Source organism: Ursus arctos, unplaced genomic scaffold (assembly GCF_023065955.2).
Source record: "Ursus arctos isolate Adak ecotype North America unplaced genomic scaffold, UrsArc2.0 scaffold_13, whole genome shotgun sequence".
Classification (NCBI taxonomy): Eukaryota; Metazoa; Chordata; class Mammalia; order Carnivora; family Ursidae; genus Ursus; species Ursus arctos.
The window spans coordinates 23,703,372-23,721,188 of record NW_026622797.1 but is presented as its reverse complement, the minus strand read 5'-3'; the positions used below and the strand labels follow the sequence as shown (position 1 = coordinate 23,721,188).

Genomic DNA, 17,817 nt, shown 5'->3' with positions numbered 1-17,817 from the left:
CCCTAAGTAGAAACTACCCACATATTCAGTAATTACTGAATGGATCACAAAAATATGATTTGTCTAATAAAGAAAATATCTCTTATTATTAAAAAGAAACAAATTTCATACACAACAGAGATGACTATCAAAAGCTATATTCGGAGTGAAAGATGCAAGACATAATACGGTATCTACTGTACAATTCTATCTACATGAAATTGATAAAGGAGGAAACCAACTTCTAGTAACAGAAAACTTATTGGTCGATTTTGGGGCCAGATGTGGAGTATAATGAGTGTAAAGAGGCATGAGAGAACATTTTGGGTGATGCAAATAGTATATATGTTAATGGTGGAGATTACTTTGTGCTCAATTATTTGTCAGTATTCATTGAACCGTACACTTAAGATGAGTACACTTTATCTTGTAGGTAAATTATACTTGAATAAATTGTTAAAAATACATAGATTAGGAGAATCTCTTTTCCTGTGCTATAAAAGGTATATAATAAAGAAATTATTTCTTTCTTGAAGGTCTGAAAGAATCACAGGGGAAAATATACGGGCTCAGACAAACTTATTAAGGTAGTTGGCTTTTTGTAATCTTCAATCTTCTCTAATAGATTTATTTTCCTCCTCTACAAATATTTTGCAAACATATTTTCTAGACAACCAGCTATTTCTTTATGACTTTCTTATTTATTTTATAAGTGAAAAAAAAATGTGCCTTATTCTTTTAAAAATACCTTTGTTGGGGCGCCTGGGTAGCGCAGTCGTTAAGCGTCTGCCTTCAGCTCAGGGCGTGATCCTGGCGTTGATCCCGGCGTTCCAGGATCGAGTCCCACATCCGGCTCTTCCGCTGGGAACCTGCTTCTTCCACTCCCACTCCCCTGCTGTGTTCCCTCTCTCGCTGGCTGTCTCTCTGTCACATAAATTAATAAAATCTTAAAAAAAAAAATACCTTTGTTATCTATAGTCCACTTCTCATTTCTAATATTTCACAACCCTGTTTTTAAAACTATTTTTATGGAATGGACATTACAGAAAGAGGTCAGGGCACAATGAAGAGCACACATTTTTTGATTCAGAGAACCCAAAGCTCAATGCCTGGCTTTCCCCACTTGTTAATAGTACTCAACCTCACTACTGTTGAAACCGTTTTACTAATAAATAAGACTGACTAATTGGACATCTTCTGCTCACCTCAGTGTTTAGGTGCAAATTCATACCATCTCCATAATTTACTTTTCTGCCTCCTTAGTTTTTGCTTTTTCAATATGCCAGACACATTGTAGATGTTGCTTACATGATCATTATTTATGTATTCTCCAATCTTTTTTTTTTTTACTTTCTGGTTGATTTCCCCAAACCTATGAGACAAAAATCTCCCTAAAGCTTGCCCTTAATCATTACAACCCTATCAAAGGCGCTAATCTATCCATGAGGACACAAATAGCCTGAAATCTTTACATGGTTATTCATATCTCCAAATTACCAATTTTATTATATAATCAAAGAATCTTCATGAATAGACTAGCATAAAGTCTTCCTCAAATTGATTATGTGTTGAAGATGATGCCAGATATCACTGAAAGTTATTTTTTCATTTTTTTTTCTCTTTAAAGAAACAACTTTGATTTGTAATTCCCATGACATTTAGTACTAATAGTCTCCATAACAAAGTGCTAACTAACATTTTTCATTTCTTGTTTTAGATAATAATGCCTCTCTCTGATCTATCTCAATATAATAAAGCTTCTCTCTTTTTTTAAGAAAATTACCCATTTTAGATTTAAAAAATAGAGCCTTGAAAGTAGTTGTGAATACCCATAATCTCTGGTTTCAATGTTATAAGAGCTTGATTTTTTTAAATGAATAAATAATGTGGTTAAAGATGGTTACAATGTGGTAGATGCCTCTTTCCTGAAAAAAGACCTTTTTCAAGGCCTGGCAGCAGGCAGGTAGTGTCCCATTATAAAAGTTTTAACAACAACAACAACAACAACAACAACAACAAAAAGACCGGCAAAAGGAAGGCAGCTGAATTGAGTGTCCGATATATATGTATATATATGTCCATCATATTTCTGTGTTGCAAACACATTCCTCTTATGGAGTTTAATCAGGTAAGCATTTAGGAAAAGAAGGCAGTTGATAGATATATCAAAGTCATAATGACATGAAAAACAGAAAAACAGGAGCTTTAAAGGGAATACAGGGAAAGAGATCTAAAGCATTTTGCTCTTAGGGATGACCTCATATTGATTCTCTCTTGTGATCTAGGCTTCTTCATACCCCCATGAGTGGCATCTCTTAAAGACAACTTTTAGATGAAGGCAGAAGAAAGTCGGGAACAATAAAATCACATTGGCATTTCAATCTAAAGCTGGTGAAGGACATTTTCCCTATGCGAACCTCAGTAGGTATGAATTTTAACTCAATTACAGTTACGCTGCATCTTCTGTTTTATTCATTGCTTTCAAAATGTGGAAGTGAGATATCTTCCTCATCATCAAATATACACCAAACACCGACAAAATGTGTAAGGTACTCCATATTTGAGATGTAGTTCAACTTCTAATTACAACTCTGTTGACTCAGGAAGACACATTGAATAGTGTAGTCTTTCTCAAGATTCTCTTCTACCTTCTATTTCTTTTTCTGCTTGAATGTCAGAGTGACAGGTTCCAAAAATATTTCAGTAATTATAACATCTACAAATAAAATCAAGACCTTGAGATTCTGACCTTTCATTCTTTAATATTTTAAAAGAATTTTCTTGAGAAATTGCTTTGAAAAGCAATGAATAGATACATTGAGAAATCTTTTCTACATGAACTAAAAATACATCAATGATAGACTTATCTAGGTCATATTAAACTTATTTCTAACGTAATAATGGCTACATATTTGGAAGTATTTCCCAGGAACTCTACTCACCTGGTTATGGCTTAAAATATTACACATTTCCATATTTATGAGATGGTTTAATAACTCCATTTAGGAGCGAACAAAGAGATAGATGACTCCATGATAATACCTAAACTTTCTCACTCTTGGCTCAGTTACAATGTCAATTCGCCTATGTGAAAGAGGAATTCTTGCCATAATTCATTTAATGTTAAGATCAGTAAGTACTGATTATGGCATATATCTGAAAGGTATTACATAGGCTTCAAAACAGAGTTAAACTGTTAAAACCCATAGGGTTTGCAGAGGTAAACTACACATTACTCTTAGTTTATATATTATATATTTTGTTAGTCAAAATCATTTGTTGGAAGAGCTTGTTTCAGTTTGTGGATCTTCACAAATGCAATTTAAAATTTTGGGTTTTTTAATGTAGTGATTATTCTAACAATAGAAATCTGTGTTGTCAACATATAAAATAGCATTTTTAATGAATTGTTTGATATTTAAGTGAATAAACAATGTCTTTAAGTTTCATTACTTTGGTCTAATTTAATCCACATGGTTACCAAAGCAATATCTATATTGCTAAAGAAACCAAGAAGTTTTACTATATATTCAATGAATATGTATAATCAGCAAAAAATTTCAAGGAAGAATAGTTTGTTCTTTTTTTATATGTAGCTTTTGTTACAGTAACCTTCTTATTTATCATTTCTATTTCTCTTCATTTGTTCTGTGTATTCAAGTTACTATCTGTAATCATTTCCTTAGTTCAATACTTATTTGCAAACACCACCTTTGTGCTATTATTGGCAAATATATTACATTTCTTCATGATACACACCCAACAAAACATTATGTACATATTGTCCCATTCAATTGTTTTCTAAATCAATGTAAGAAAAAAAAGCAAAATAAAAATATGCACTTATACTGTATTTTATGGTTACATAATTACCTCTTTTAATGTTATTTTTTTTCAGTGTGGATTCAAAATACTATCTGGAGGTCACTCCCCTTTAGTCTGAAGAATTTCCTTTAGTATTTCTTTTAAGTCAGCTAGTAACAAATCTTGGGAGTCTTTTGTTGTTGTTCTGTGAGCACTCTGAATATGTTAAACTTCTGCTTTCTACTCTTCATATTTTCTGATGACGACTCTGTTAATCTCGTCAGTGTTCCCTTATAAGTGAGAAGTCATTTTTCTTTTACTGTCTTCCAGATTTTCTCATCTTTGGTTTTTAGTATTTTTATATGTGTCTGTTTGTGGATCTCTTTGCATTCGTCTTGATTGGAGGTCATCAGGCTTCTTGGATGAACAGATTATTGTTTGACAATAAATTTTGACAGTTTTCAGTCATTTCTTTGAAAAATTTTTTTGCTTCTTTCTCTCTTTCCTATACTTTTAGTGTTCCCATTGCACATTTGTTGTTGTGATTCGTGGTGCTCACTTTTCTCTGAAGTTTTTTTCTTTTTTTAATATCTCTTTTTCAGCTTGCATCATCTGTATTGATCTATTTTCAATTTCACTGAATCTTTCTTCTGCCCGTTCAAATTATTGTTGAGCCCCTCTTATTCAGCTTACATGATAGTTATTGTACTTTTCAATTGCAGAATTTCCATTTGATTTTTTTATAATAGTCTCTCTTTATTGTCATAACTTTTTCTTTAATCATATTTTCCTTTATTTTCGCAAATATTTTATAATGTGTTTATAATGTATACTTCAAAATCTTTTGTTGTTGTTGTTCTTAAATACTGCATTTGGTCACACTCATAGTTTCTGTTGCATGTTTGTTTGTTTTCTGGTGTATGAGTCACTTTCTTATTTCTTTGGATTTCAGAAATTTGTTGGAAATTGGATATTTTACATAATATACAGTAGCAACTCTAGGTACTCTCTGACTTCAGGCTTATTATTTTTGCTTATTTATTGGTTTAAGGACTGGCTGTATTATTTTAGTAGTCTATTTCATTTCCTTAGTTTTAAAGAGTACCCCAAGTCACCTTGGAAATAACAATTGTTTTTTGCAAGGCTTCCTTTGACTATCTCTTTCTTTGGACAATGTTGAGACCCATCAATTGCTGTTGAGATCCACTAATTGAGATCCTCATGGTTTAAATCCACTACTTGCTAGCTCATTGCTTTATCATTTTCTTTTCTTTTCTTTCTTTCTTTTTTTTTTAAATTCAAGTTTCTTTGAAGAAATGGTTACAAATATCAGTTTTTGATATTGTTCTGATCCCAGGAAGGCAACTTCTAGCTGTTTCTCTCCCAATTCTCTTTGGAAAATGAGGCAGCCAAGTTTAGCCTAAATCTTTAATGAATTTATGAATCTCCTCCCAATTTCCTTTCACTACACCCTCTACTGTTTTTGATGGCACACTTAGCTTCAATTTCTCCCACCCTATTGCAAATGTAGTTTGTTATTTTGGAAGAGACACAGAGCTCCTTTATGATTTTCTCTCCCTTCACCCTCACAAAAATTCTTTAAGCCGCATCTCTGGATTTCTCTCTTCATGTCATCTCTGCTCTAGGAACTGAGTGTTAGGTGGAAGGGAGAATAACATGAGGTCTTCTCAGCTTGCCTCTCCAACATGGAACCATTGCTTTATGGACCTAGAAAAGGGTGACTGGAGCCCCAAACTTAAGACAGAAATCCTCCCACCAGTGTGGGCTAGGCCAAAATAAAAGAGAGCCCCCACCTCTTGCCTACTACTTTGACTAAGTTATTTGTAGGGCAAGATGAAAAATGCAGACATTCTGATGCTCTGGGAAGGTAGACCTCCAACCAGAAGATTGGAGTAGAGGGAGTCCTGAGGTCTTGGCTAAGCAAATCTCCAGTGGAGTTTTCTTTTGTCTAAATTACTGAATTGCTGAATTTTAATTTGTTTTCTTGAATAAATATTTCTTGAATAAATATATAACTTAAACACTACTTCTACATACTTTAATGGTTGTGGTCTTATTTGTTTGTTTTATTTTGTTGTGTGTGTTTGTGTGCACGCCTGTGTGTGTAATTTCTCACTTATTTTACCGGGAAGTGAGTCCACAGACCTCATCATGCTATTATGCCAGTGATGGTTCTTTAATAGATGATTTTCCTTTTTTTTAATTTTACTTGTTTTGAATAGCTTTATTTTGGGGGATAATCTTCAAATGTCTCTTTAACTTGGTCTTTTTAGAAAATAGAGCATAGACTTATTTGTCATCACTCATAGAGACTACATCATTAATTCCATCTTCTTTATTTGTAATAACACATTAAATTATTATGTTAATCAAGAAAATTAAATAGGTTTATAAGCACCAACAATTAATGTTAACACAGCACTAAGAAATAAATGGTTAAACTGCAGTAATGTTCTTGTTTTAGAGGTTCATAGAGGCAAATATGTTTCTAATAAATGTTTAACGGTCTTCATTAAGCTCTCTTAGAACATTAAAATCATCTAAAATTGCTACAATAATTAGTCTTCTAAACAGCAGAGTGAGCACAAGTAGGATTGATCACTTGCCCAGATTAAACAATGCAGCCTCCAACATTTTGATGACTCTCACTAAAAACAGAAGCCATCATCATACACCCTTTATACAGAAAACAATAATGTCAAGAGAATATCAATTCTTGGACACTCATTCTTTCAGACAATATGATATCAAGCAATAGATGAAATATTTCAGCCTAAGTACACATAGAAGATCAACACACTACTAGAAAACAGTATTTTTCTGGAGGTAACTTAGCATGAAAAGCACAGAAATAAAATCACAATCTGAGCCACCATTGTTAGGGCTGCAGTCGCTTGGATGGTCATGGGCTTTTGAAAGATGGACACATTTTGACTATTTCAATCATAGAAGATACGGTCAATTGACTTGTAGAAGGGCTAGAAGTGGAGTTTCAGATTCCTCTGTTCTATTTTTACCAAACTGTAGGAGGACAAAACCATTTATGACTTATCTTCAGTGTTTTGAGATTATTTTATGGGCATTTGAGTTGCAAATTGTCTATTATCATGGAACTTAACAGGGGCTACTATTGCAAAAAAGGTTTTGAATTTCATGTAGGAAAAGAGATAAAGTTGCAATCAAAACATCTTTTCCTGATATTGGCTATCTATTTCCTGAAGCAAAATGAATTTAAAAATCTCTCTTCGCTTAAACTGAACCAATGCCAATTAGTCCCAGCAGTAATAATGTAAGTTCATATGCGTTTCGAGACTGAGGTAATTTAAAAGAAAATATCAAAAGTCCAATGGATGCTGATAATCTTCCTTCACTAATGACTTAGATGTGCACCGATGACTCTCAGGGAAATGGTGCAGAGCAGTTTTCGAACCTACAATATATCATACAGAATGCTCTTCAATATATTACCCAACCTTGTTTTCTATTGAGGTATTTTTTAGTCTCTGCACTTTTTTGGATATTAAAATTTCATCCATCTGAAAAACTCAGCATCCTTTCTAAGAGATGTTTGCCTTTTCTTTGGAACATTTTGGTATTTATAGCATCTTATGGCATTTAAACATTGGAATAATTGTCTTGAGAAATTCTTTCCAGTGGCTAAAAGGACTAGATTTTTACCCCCTATCATGCACAAATTAACCATCTCTTTGAAAACCAGGTAATGATTTTTTAAATGTGCAATTTAAAATTTCAAACCATATTACCATTTTCCTCCCAGAAGCTTCACTGTCAGTGACTTAGTAAAACCATCATTAATCACAAGATAAGCTACAGTCATGTGGTGATTGTAATTTGGTCCCACGGAACCAAAGACAAATGATATGGAATACTATTAGCAATGATAGCTTTAATGTAGACATTCATCATGGACTCAGGTTCACTTGATGTGACTTTGGGATAAAAACAGGGGAAATTGCCTAGCCGTTGAAAATTCTATTGCTATTAAATCATAATTTTGACAAAATTGTACAAAATAAGAGTGGTAGATTTTGTGTTTCCCATTTTTCACTCTTAAAAGACAAAATTGCAGGGGGCTTTGAAGAACACAGATGCAGTGCAATTAGAATAGTGAATCCTGATTAGTTCTTATCTATCTAATTGCTAATAATAGAATCTGAGGTTTTGGCAAGCTGGCTATTTATAGGAATCACAAGGCTGTTCCAGCCCCACAGAACAAGCAGACTGCTAACAGAATCTAAGAAGACACACACATACATACACACGCTTGCACATGTACCACACACGCACCCCTCCAATACACACACGGATTCTTTCATCAGTGAGATTTTATTGGTCATGAACTTTTGCATTATAAGCTCCTAAAGCAACGGAACACCATTTTTAGGAAGAGACCCTTGTTAACTACTTCAACCTAAGTACAATTCGGTGGTCACATTTAAGAAGATATTCACATTTGCAAGGACCTACCCATTACTATTAAATACCTCACCTATAAGAAATCCCTGATGTGGACTGAATGCAGTATCAAAAGGAAGATTGCCATTCACAACTGGAAATAAACAATGACTATGGCCTGCAGCCATCTCCTAAAGAATATATGAGTTGAGATTTAATTCTTCATGTGGAAAAAAATAAAATAAAATCTGCTACTTTAGGAATAAATTCAGGCGACACCACTGTATACTTTATGTCAGTTATTTTATTTCATGTATTTTGATTGTTTCTGCCACCCAGCCTACCTGTGTATCTTGTTCAACTATGCCTGTCTCTGTCCCTATAAGTTTAGCTGTTATCTTCCCTGCATTCTTTAGTTGAATTATCCAATCACATTCCATGTTCCCAGTGAATCAAGGTAATTCCGTGGCACAGACAGAGTAGACCTGCTGTTAAACCATAAGATATCTGCAGAGTCAGATTTGAGGTGTGGCCCATCAAGTCTTCTGGTCTTTCAGAGTTGCATTCAGGGAAGGAAATGAGAAAGACACTAATATTTTATTTCCTTGAATGCTGTAAGACATGTATATTTTTGTGGTTGAGAAAGTGTCTCAACATTTCAGTTGTGTCAACACCATATAGAAATTTATCTTTTATTTTCTATGGATCTATCTATTTGCTTAGTTTCATTTTATCTATGCTTTGCCTGCTGATTTCTTAGGTTGAAGGGAATATTCCTTAGTTCTTGGGAACCTCGAAGAATCAATGCTACATTTGCTTGAACACATGTCTTGCAATTGGCCTTATGATCAAGTTCTTAGCATCATGAAAAGGTGATTTCAAACATGTAGACTACAAAAAAATGCGAGCTTTTTATAAATTGATGAAAAATCCCTATGGCAAAAGCAATTCGAAATTGAAGGTGCCTAATTTTGAATTCCCTTAAAGAATCTGTCTGCTGCAGTAAACATAAAAGGCAGAAGGTTCTAGTGGTAAGTGTAACAACTCGGAGTCTAACTTCAGACTACCACAGACACACTAGAGTTTCTGAAACTGGAGAAAATATTTAATTTATACAGCAGATAGTTGTGAGCACTGTCTAAATTTGCTAGGGCTGCCATAACAAAGGACCACACACTGCGTAGCAGCAGCAACAGAAGTGTATTTCTCACAGTTCTGGAGAGGAGAAGTCCAAGATCAAAGTGTTAGCAGGGCTGGTTTCTTCTGAGGTCTCCCCTTGCCTTGCAGATGAGCACCCTCTTGCTGTAGTCCCCACATGGCCTTTCTTCTGGGCGTTTGCACTCTGGGGTCTTCTTCTATGGGGGAGCACCACTGGTATCTCTCTGTGTGTCCAAATTTTCTCTTCTAGAAGAACACCAGTCAAATTGCACTAGGGCCCACCCTAATGCCTCGCTTTTAACCTATCACCTGTTGAAAGGCCCTATCTCCAAATACAGTCACATTCTGCGATACTAGGGGTTAGAGCTTCAACATACAAGTCAGTGGGTATCATAATTCAGCCTATAACATTCACCTTAATGCAGCACTGAGAAAACAGCACTGAATGAAATAGAGAAAATCTCCGCCATCCTAGAGCTTAGATCTTTCCACTTACTATCTGTAACGCCTCAATATCCTCATCTTCATAATAAACCTTACAGCTTGTCCCTGATGTTATGTTAGATATGGTGGAGAGCAATTAAGATAGTTGCTAGCCCATAGCAAGTCTCAACAAATCATCATGAGAACTGTGATAATAAAACATGTTGATAAGCATAGAAAGGTTAGATTTTAAAAACCTTCACACACCTTCTCCTAAAATTTCAAATGAGTTGGTTGCCTTCAGGCAATGACAAGGTTGCTACCCAAGTGCTTTACTCACAGGCCCTATGCCTTATTTCACAGAGTCTCACTAAATTATTTGTCTTCACTACTACTACAATTATAGGAGTCACTGAGTTTCTGTAAATGATATGAGGACATTTTATCTAATTAGATACTTAAATTCCTCTATGTTTCTTCTTGAAGGGAGTGTAAAGTGCTATTTGTTTGGTTCTAGTTTATTATGCTTGGGTCCAAGGTAGAATGGTACTGACCCCTTCTGGTTAATTCTATTACAAATTCCTGGGAAATGTAGTTTCAATTTGTGATATCTCAGTTCAAACTATTCCTTTCAACCTTGGTATCTTTGGTTACAAAAATCCTTCTTAAGAAGTTTTTCCCTTACTCCTTGTATATATCCACTTACTCAACAAAAATGTAATTTGTGTCTACTACGTACAATGTTCTCAGTGTTGTAGATACAGAAGTAAATAAAACAGATGAAAATCTCTAACTTCATGTCCCTTATATTTAAGTGTTGATTAGTAGAAGTTTTTCTGTGGAAGATACTGTTTATACACACTGCTCCACTTCTAAGCAGTATCAACCATCACTGTAATTTAGAAGAAGGTATTGTAGTCTCCACTGCAAAGTTGAATATAAACAACACACTTACACTTTTTGTATAAACTTTCATCCTTGAATCATAATCTAAAAATAAGCACCATTGCAAATTTAGTTTTGTCCAGAATCATTTTGCTTTAAATGCTTGCGCATGATAAAATTCCTTACATGTGCACTTAGGAAATTATCAAGTTGCTTTATGCTAAATCTTAGCAAGTGTATCTCTTAAATATCACTTGTTTCTTATTGCTGTTTAGGGTTATCCCTGCCATTACTTTAGTTCAGTTAAATCTCATTTCTTATATTCATTACTGCAAGTTTTCAGTCTTGATCTGTTATAATAGATTGTACACATTGCAGAAAAGATTTCAGTTTCAAAATTGTCAACTGACTTTCACTTCTCACTACCCCCACATCATACTATAGTTTTCAACAGGATAAATAAGAGGAACTTTCAGTTCCTCAAACATGACAATCTGCAACCCTAATACTAACTTTATTTCTCAAACAGAAAATTGTACTGGAATCCATTAGTGGATTTTTTTTCTTTTCTTTTCTATTTTTGGTGGTAGTGGGGAACGTTTTCTACCGACCTTGTCTCTCTCACTTGATTCACTAAGCTGGGAGCTAACAAAGGTGGTGAGAGTGTTTTACTCATCTTTGTATGCTCAGTTTCTTGCATAGTTCCTTCTTCCTCCCCCTTGGTTTATTTTAATAAGTCTTCTGAGTCATGTTTTGCATATCATATAATTTATTCTTTTCAAATGATTTCAATCAATTCAATGATTTTTTTATAAATGCATTAAGTCAATTATTGTGAAACCATCACAATAAATCCATTTTAGAACAGGTTATCACCCCAAAATGAACATGTATTGTTTATGTGTACATGCTATTTATCCTTCTTCTTCCCTCCCCTCTCTCTGGGTAACCACTGATCTACCTGCTGTCTCTATAACTGCATCTTTTCTGTATATTTCTGTATATATAAATTGAATAATAAAATACGTCACCCCTTGTGTTTGCACTTTTTCACTGAACATGTTTGTTTTCTTTCTTTTTGTTGTTGTCGTTGTTGTTTTAATTTTATTTATTTATTTGACAGAGAAATAGAGAGAGAGCACAAGCAGGGGAAGCAGCAGAAGAGGAGGGAGAAACAGGCTCCCTGCTGAGCAAGGAGCCTGACACAGGGCTCCATCCCAGGCCCCTGGGATCATAACCTGAGCTGAAAGCAGACTCTTAATCAACTGAGCCACCCAGGGCCCCTGAACATGTTTGTTTTCTTTCACTAAAATGTTTTTGAGATTCATTCATGGCATAGCATATATCCATAGTTTGTCTCCACCTTTTCTGAATAGTATTTTATTATATATATTTGGATTATTATAAAAAAAATGAGAGAATATATACAGATATATAAAAATATATAGAGAGAATATTTATAAAATCACTTCTGCCAGTCTCTGCTTAGTTGAGGATGCCTGAATTTTTTACATATGAAGGATAGTTTTATAAGATATAGAATTCTTGGTTGACAGTCTTTTTCTGTCAAAACTTGAATACATATTCCTATTGCCCTCTGGCCCCCATGGTTTCAGATGGGTCAGCTGCCGATCTTATAGAGAATCCTTCTACGTGATAAGCAATTTTTCTCTTTATGCCTTCAAGCTTTTCTCTTCATCTTTAGAGAGTTTCATGAATTTGATAAAGAAGTGTCTAGGTGGGGATCTCTTTGAGGCTATTCTACTCGGAGTTTGTTGAGCTTCTCATATGTTTAGATTAAATATTTTTTATTAAATTTGGGAATATTTCATTTATTATTTATTTTTTTAGATTGTATGTATTTATTTGAGAAAGAGTGAGAAGGAGAGGTAGAATCCGAAGCAGATTCTGCACTGAGCATAGAATCTGACGTGGGGCTGGATCCGAGAGATCATGACCTGAGCTGAAACCAAGAGTAGGACACTTAACTAACTGAGCCACCCAGGCACCCCTTTTGTCTTTTTTTTTTTTTTTTTAAGATTTTATTTACATTTCTTCAAATATTGTTTCTTGCTGATTTACCATATACTTTTCTGGTTCCTTCTTTATTCATATGTGCGTGCTTGATGTTGTCCCTCTCATCTTTAAACTATTCATTTTTCTTAATTCTTTGGGTTTTTTTGTTCCTCAGTTTGGATTATCTCCCTCAATCTATGTTCAAGTTCATTAGTTGTTTTTCTTCCAGCTAATCCATTGTTGTATTTCTTTAGTAAGTTTTTCATCTCAGTTATAGTACTGTGCAGCTTCAGAATTTCTATTTTCTTCTTCATTAGTATTATAATGAAATCATTATTGTTTAAGATCATAATAATTATTATTGTTTTATTATTATTATTGCTATCTTTTTGTGAAGTTCCCTATTCGGTGAGACATAGTTGCCATACTTTCTGTAAATTTAGTGTGCATGGTTTCATTTCACTGAGCATTTTGAGAACAAGACACAGCTATATGTTGTCTTTGTGCAATCTACTTTAAATATAAAGGCACAGATGGCCAAAATTAAAGAGAGGGATGGCACCAATCAAAAGAAAGCTGGAGTAACATATATTAATTTTATAGAAATCAGACATAAGAACAAGGGACATTTTCATGGATAAAGGGACATTACATAATGATAAAGAAATCTATTCCTCAAGAGGACATAACAACCTTAACATCTATGTATTTAACAACAAAACAATAAAACACACGAGGCACAAACTGACAGAACTACAAGGAGAAACAAACTAATCTGCTATAATAATAAGAAACTTTAACACCTCTCTGTCAGTAATTGATAGGTCAAGCATGCAGGAAATCAATAAAGATAGACGAACCGAACTGCACAAATCAATCAACTTTATCCAATTGACATTTATGGAATACTCCATCCAGCAACAGGAGAATACACATTTTTCTCAAGATCACTTGGAACATTTGTCAATGCAGACCACATTTTGGGCTGGATGATCCACCTTAACAAATTTAAAAAAATTTGAAATCCTACAAAGTATATTCTCAGATCACACTGGATTTCAGGTAGAGATTAATAGCATAAAAATAGCTGGAATATCCCTAAATATTTGGAAATCAAAAAAAATGTACTTCTCTGTAGCACATGGACCACAAAAACAAAAACAAAACAAAACAAAAAAATCCTCAAGAGAAATTTTTAAAAATGTTTTGAGTTAAATAAAATGAAAATACATGCTATCAAAAATTGTGGGATGCAGGAAAAGCAATGCTTAGAGGGAAATGTATATATCATTAATGCATATATTAGATAGATCTAAAAATCAGTAACCTAAACTTGCACTTAGAAATGTACAGAATGAGGGGCGCCTGGGTGGCTCAGTCATTAAGTGTCTGCCTTCGGCTCAGGGCATGATCCCATAGTCCTGGGATCGAGCCCCACATGGGGCTCCTCCCCTGGGAGTCTGGTTCTTCCTCTCCCACTCCCCCTGCTTGTGTTCCCTCTCTTGCTGGCTATCTCTCTCCGTCAAATAAATAAATAAAATCTTAAAAAAAAAAAGAAATGTACAGAAAGAAATGCAGATTAACTCTACAATAAGCAGAAGGAAGGAAATAATAAAAATTAGAGCTAAAGCAAGAAAGCAATAGAGAACATCAACAAACTAAAAGTTGATTATTTGAAAAAAATCAATAAAATTGGAAAACATCTAGACATGTTAAGCAAGAAAGAAAGACACAAACTACAAATATTAGAAATGAAAGAGGAGTCATTCTGACTAATCTCATATCTGTAGGACTTACTCCATGATTTATTACGTGACCAAGTGAAATTTATGCCAACTATGCAAGCCCGATGTGACATTAAAAAAATCAATGAAAGTAATAAACCATATCTATATGCTAAGAAAGGAATATCATATGATATTTCAATTGACTCACAAAAAGCATCTGAAAAAATCCAACATCCATTCAGGATAAAAATTCTAGCTAACTAGTAATAGGGTGGAACTTTCCTGACTTAATAATGAACATCTACAAACAATCTTAAGCTGATATTATACTTAATGGTGAGAGACTAGACATTTTTCCTCCTGAGATCAGGCACAAGGCAAGGCTGTCCTCTCTCACCATTCCAAATCAACATTATACTAGAAATCTAGATAGTATAATAAGAAAAACAAATAACACATACATGATTGCAAAGAAAAAATGAAACTGTCTTTATATACAGATGACATGATTGCCTATGTAGATAACACAAAAGAATCTGCATAAAACCTCCTAGAACTAATAAATAAGTATTATGAGTTTGCAGTGTACAAGATCAATACAAATATTAAAAGGTCAATAACTCTCCTATATATCAGTAAAAAAACTACTGGAATTTTTAATTAAAAATACCGTTTATAATCATATCCTCCAAATGAAGTATTTAAGTATAAATTTAGCAAAATATCAACCAGGGTTTATGTGCACTAAACTAAAAAATAGATAAAAGAAATCAAAGATCTAAATAGATGGAAAGAAATTATCTGGTCATAATCTATGTTGTTAAGATGTCAATTCTTCTCAACGTAATATAAAAATCCAACACAATACTTTTAATCTCAGCAAGCTACTTTGTTGATATTGACAAATTAATTCTAAACTATACAGAAAAGCAAAAGACTTCACATAACCAACACAGTCCTAGGAAAAACAAAGTGGAGGACTCACACTACCCCATTTCAATATTTACTATAAAGTTATGGTAATCAAGACAGCATCATGTTGGTGAAAGAACAGATACATAGATCAATAGAGCAGAATAAAGAGCCCAGAAATGGATCCACAAAATACAGTCGACTGATTTTTGATGAAGGCACAAAAGCAATTTAAAGGAGAAAGGAAAGTCTGTTCAAATGATGGTATAACAATTAGATGTCCACATGAAAAAATATGAACTTAGCCCTATACCTTACACGTTGCACACATGTTATGTCAAAATTGATTATAGAACTAGATGAAATGGAACAAATGTAAAAGTTATAGGAGAAAAAAATAGGGAAAAATCCTGTGATTTGGTTTGGTAATGAGTTTTTAGGCATGACACCAATATCATGATCCGTGATAAAAATAGCTTATAGTTTACTAAAACTAAAAATACACTGTTAAGAGAAGGAAGGAAAAAAGCCCTGACCAGGAAAAATATTTACAAGATCCATGTTTAATGAAGATACAAAGAAATCATAACTCAACAGTAAGAAAATAAAGAATGTACATTGGTTTCTTGTATTTATTGTAACAAATTACCACAAATTGCATGGCTTAGAACTATACAAATTTATTATCTTAACTTCTGCAAGTCAAAAGTTCAAAAAAAAAAATTAGCAGGTATGCACTCTTTGGGAAGATGTATGGTAGAATCTCTTTCTTTGCCTTATCCACCTTCTAAAGGCTGATCCTGGTCCCAAGTCACTCCCACCTTTGTTTCCATCACCACAACTCTCTTTGACTCTGATTCTCCTGCTTCCCCTTTTTAAGGTCCCCTGAGATTACAATGAGCATATCCAGATAATCCAGGTTAATCTTTCCATCTCAAGATTCTTAATTTAATCACATGTATAAAGTTCTCTTTTTTTCTATTGAATGTAATATAGTTCCAGGGATTTGGATGTTGATAGATTTCAGGGTGGAGGAGGCTTTATTCCTTTTATCACAAAATCCAGCTAGAAAAGGGCAAAAGATCTGAATAGACAACTTACTAAAAAAAGATATACAGATAGCATATGAGAAGATCCACAAATAATGTATTTGTATTATTTGTATTAAAGAACTGCAAATAAAAGCAATAATAAGATACTACTACACACCTGTTAGAATGGCTGAAAGCCAAAAAAACTGACAATACCAACTGCTGGTGAGGATGTGTAGTCACAGGAACTCTCACGTACTGCTGGTGGGCTGCAAAATGGCACAGCTATTTTGAAGACAGTGTGGCAGTTTCTTACAAAGCTAAACATAGTCTTACCATAGCAATTGCACTCCTAGATATTTACCCAACTGATCTGAAAATGTATATGCACACAAAAACCTACGTGTGGATTTTTATAGCAGCTATTTCATAATTGCCCAGCTTGGAAGCACCCAAGACATCCTTCAATAGTTAAATTAAAACAAACAACATGACAAATTATGAAATACTGAAATACTATGCAGTGATAAGAAGGAGTGAGTTATCAAGACATGCAAAGGCATAGATAAATCTTAAATGCTTAACTTCCAAATGAAAGAAAACAGTTTGAAAAGGCAAAACTGTAGAAAAGATAAACAATTTAGTGGTTTCTTTTAAATTTTTAGTCAGTTTTTGTCAACCCCAACTGTACTAAGATACTTAGGTGATGTTCTCAGCAAAATCCTATAACTTTCAGTATTTCTTGGGAATAGAGTTTTTTGTTTTTGTTTTGTGTCGTTACTGTTTTGGGAGTTTGTGTTTGTTTGTTTGTTTGTTTGTTTGTTTGTTTAGAGAGCTGAGTCCCAAGTTAAATCAGATAGCTACAAAGTTCTGGAAATAGAGATTTTCCAGAAACCTTTTTATTTTTTTCAAACTATAGACTATGTTCTGGGATGGGGTTTTCAACAGCTTCAAAAGATATTAGTCATTCCTATTGGCTGTTAAGTCTACTGGCTTTCATGCCTACCATGCCAGTGAGCTGGGGAGTGAGGGAGAATGAGAATAGCTCTAAATCAAAATGACATAGTCATGCTGTTCTTACTAATGTCCACCAGTATTTCATGAGTAGATGCTTTCTATTTAATCTGTGAATTTGGTTAATTTCCAGAATTCTAAAATGCTTTTTTAAAAAATTGTTTTCTCAGTCTTTTCATTGCTTTTTTGGGAGAACAGTTTCACTGAGGTCCTTAACCCCTCATTCCAGAAGACAGTCTCTCACAAGCATTGACCTAGAATTCTCTCTCTCTCCATATATACTTTATGTGTGTGTGTATATATATATATACACACACACACTTTATGTATATATATATATACATACTTTATGTATATATATATACACACTTTATGTATATATATATATACACACACACTTTATGTGTGTGTATATATATACACACACACAC

At 33.8% G+C, this 17,817-nt stretch overlaps 1 long non-coding RNA gene across 1 annotated transcript in view; it reads left to right on the top strand.

The window, feature by feature from the left end:
* The window catches only part of LOC130543504 (uncharacterized), a 32,842-nt gene that overhangs the window by 11,122 nt on the left and 3,903 nt on the right, over nt 1–17,817 (top strand). The window contains exon 2 of the long non-coding RNA XR_008958883.1: nt 2,265–2,404. This is a non-coding gene — a long non-coding RNA (uncharacterized LOC130543504). The remainder of the gene's footprint in view (nt 1–2,264; nt 2,405–17,817) is intronic.